The following is a 3568-nucleotide window of genomic DNA, read 5'->3' on the forward strand; positions in this document are numbered from 1 at the left end:
ACTCAGTGAACATGGATGAATGAATGAGTTTCAGACTGAGGTACTTCGGACAAATCGCTTTACCTCTCTGGGCTTCTGTTTCCTCCAACTCCAGGTAGAGGCTGATTGGTGCAGATAATCCCTAAGATTTTATCCTACGTCGTGATTGACCACATGTACTCCTACTGATGGTTCTCAAGGCTCTGAAGTTCACACACATGTATTTACTCACTAATGGCCAGGCCAGCTCTGTTCTAGGTCCTGGGGTTCCAATTAAAATCTGCCAATCATGAAGTCTACGTCCATGCCACCCTGAACATGCCAAATCTCGTCTGATTTCGGAAGCTAAGCAGTGTTGGGCCTGGTTAGTACTTGGATGGGAGACCACCTAGAAAGACCAGGTGCTGTAGGCATTAAAACAAAAGTCCACCAATCAGCTAGTACTGAATGAGCATTACAGGGGAGGCCTTGTGCTGAGCACAGGTGGATTTGAAGTGTGTGACTCCTCGTACTTGAAAAATAAGAAGACTTCCACCAAGTGCCACATGAGGAGGTTGGACCGCAGATGTGCAGGCTACCAGACAGTGTTGCTCTGAGAAAGCATCTCTCTGGTCAATGTGTTTTGATCACCAACCACCATCTTCTGTCGCCAGTGGACCCATATTGCATGTTATTTTATCTTTCACATACCCTGTTTTCAGTTAGAAAAGTTTTGTTCTTTCTCATGTCTTATCAGCCAGAGACTTCCAACTGGAAATTCAGACCAGCACCAGAGACCCTGTGTTCATAAACTGAGTTGATGAAGTCTAGCCAGAAGCAAGGGAACAATGGTAGCAATGAAAGAGTTCTCCTCTCTTGAACATTTGCCTTGTGCCAGACATTATTTCATTTAATTCTCTCAAGTGTTTATGGAGGGGATTGTCATCATCTCTAATGTCAGATGAGAAGATTGAACTTTAGCTCAGTGCTTAAGCTGGTAATTGTCGGAACCAGGATACGGAAGCAGACCCAGACCACATGCTCAGGCTCTGACCTGCCATTGGTCTGTGCTTGCGGCTCTGTCCAGGGTAAATATGTGACTTAGGGCAGTGGTCAGCAAACGACAGTCCCAAGAGCCAAATCCAGCCACTGCTTATTTTTGGGTGATCTGTGAGCTAAGACTGTATTTTACATTTTAAATGATTGGAAAAACAGAAACAAGAACAAGAGAAGAATAATGTTTTATGACAGAGTGAAATGATATGAAATACACAATTGATGCTTACAAATAAAGTTTTATTGGAACACAGCCACGGTCATTAGTTTATGCATTATCTGTGGCTGATTTCACTGTACCAAAGCAGAGTTGCAAAGCCTAAACGAGATCCTGTCTGGCCTTTTATGGAAATAATTTGCCGACCACTGATTTAGGGCATTTTTTTAGGCTTTATGAGATGTTGAAAATCACCTGTCACTTCCCATCGCTGTCTTCACCATTTGTAGATAGGCTCTGCTAAGCCAGCTCTTCAATTTCAGTACTTTATGACTCTGAGTTCTCTTTTCATTGCTTGGATATAAAATAAAAGTGTCTACTTTGTGGAGTCACTGGCTTGATTGAACCTGCCCAGGGCAATTTGCAAAGGTGCCATTTTGTCAAAGACCAGTCTCTAGAGAGGACAATGGTGTGGCTTTGCTTTGGAACTTTTTTTTTTTTTTTGGGTGGTGGTTGTATTTAGGTTATTATTAAAAGCTCGGTGGAGAGCCGTTGAAGTTTCTTGTGCTATTTGGATATTTCAGTGATGCACTTTTAAATTGGAAGGCAATATCGTAGGCCGAAAAGTCTGTATAAAAACCGGCCTGTCACCACCACTTGTGGTTTCTGATCCCACCATTAGACTGTCTTTTCATGTGGCGAGGAGCAGGGCCTGAGTCCTGTGCTCTCAGCTAAACAGGCAGACCCTGCTGGTAGTGTGGGGAGTGGCATTGATGGTGGGTTTGCAGAAAATGTCCTTTTTGGGCTGATGCAGGATAGCCTCAGTGCAGCTCCTGATGGGAGACAAGAATGCAGCATCTGAGAATTTTAGCCCAAGTTCCTCTCATTGTGCAACAGAATCCAAGATGCCAACTTGCCCTTCCCTGCTGCTCTTGCTTCTGTGTTAGCAGAAATACCTTCTGGTTCTGCTTTTTCCTAATTCTTATGCTTTCCCACCTGAATGATTGATATTTGCTGCTATTAATCGAGCACCTACTATGTGCCACTTAATCCTCACATCAAGCCTACAGAGTAGATGGTAACTTACAGGTGAAATAATTTGAGAAGTGAAGTCACTGGCTTTCGGACTCCTTGCTGATAAGTGGTGGGGCCAGGATTCAAATCTGGACCCGACTCAAGTCCTGTTGATTTTCGCCCCCACTGTGTTCTCTGTCCTCTTCGAGTCTGCAGTGCTGTGGAAACCAGTGGGGCGGTGCTTTGGCTTGTGGGAACCTCTATTTGCAGAGCCTTGGAAGAACACAGGGTTACTTCAGGATGGTTCTGGGAGGGCGTGAAGAGCATGTGGGTCGGTTGAAATCATTGCTGGCCCTTGCGGCCTGTGAGATAGGATCCGCCCTGGGCTTTTGGCCAGAATGAATGGATAGCGAGAGACCCCTTAGCTCTTTGTGGTCTGTCGAAGACAGAGCTCGAAAAGCTGAGACCTGGAGTTGCGATGTTTGTTCCCTTTCTGGGAGGAAGGGGTGGGACATGTGAAACTGTAGAGTCCAGATACTCCCAGCTGGGTGGGGTGGGGAAGGGGAGGGTTCCATGAGGAGCTGGTGCAGAACATAGCAAGCACTTAGTAAATGGTGGCTGTTAGCTATTTTTCTCCTACTCTAAGGGAGATGGGCAGTGTAGGAGGGAATTGGTGGGATTTATGGAATGGCTTTATTATTGAAATTCAAGAACAGGAAGGTAAAGTCTTCATCTGAAGAGTCAAACCTCTGTACTCTTTTTTGCTCCTTTTTGGGGTGGTGGTGGCACGAGGGGGAGGCAGGTTGGGGGATGAGCAGAGGATTTAGGGGTAGGCAAAAATGGAGCATTCCATAGTCACGTAATGCACGCTGTTCACATTTGACACTGGCTCGTGATCTCTTCCTAAGAGAGCAACTTAGAAAGTAAACAATTTGTCAATAATTTTGCTACCCATGAACTTTGATCTCTAGGTACACTCGAATCAAAAGTCAGAAACTCAAATGTCTTCAGGAGTAGTCAGCAACAAAAATAAATGGAATGGACTAAATACTGAAAAGCCACACCATTTCTGAATCTTTTTATGTGCTCCTGTTTGAGAGAGAACATGAACGGTGTGGGTGCCATGTTTCTTGGCAACTGCCCATTTGTTCTCGGCATTGAGATGACAATACCAGGAGTGATGGTGAACGCCAGTCACCTACCCTATCACAAGGGGGAGCTGACACTCAGATCCAATTAATTGCTTGAATGTGGCCAGAGAAAAAGCCAGAGCTTCTTCATTCTTCTTTTCTTCTTCTTCTTCTTCTTCTTCTTCTTCTTCTTCTTCTTCTTCTTCTTCTTCTTCTTCTTCTTCTTCTTCTTCTTCTTCTTCTTCTTCTTCTT

At 44.6% G+C, this 3568-nt stretch overlaps 1 pseudogene; it reads left to right on the plus strand.

Moving 5' to 3' along the window:
- Nucleotides 1-273: 273 nt before the first annotated feature.
- LOC111737873 lies at nucleotides 274-392 on the plus strand (annotated as a pseudogene).
- Nucleotides 393-3568: the final 3176 nt, after the last annotated feature.

The sequence above is a fragment of the Pteropus vampyrus genome, unplaced genomic scaffold (genome assembly GCF_000151845.1).
Source record: "Pteropus vampyrus isolate Shadow unplaced genomic scaffold, Pvam_2.0 Scaffold31, whole genome shotgun sequence".
NCBI classification, from domain to species: domain Eukaryota; kingdom Metazoa; phylum Chordata; class Mammalia; order Chiroptera; family Pteropodidae; genus Pteropus; species Pteropus vampyrus.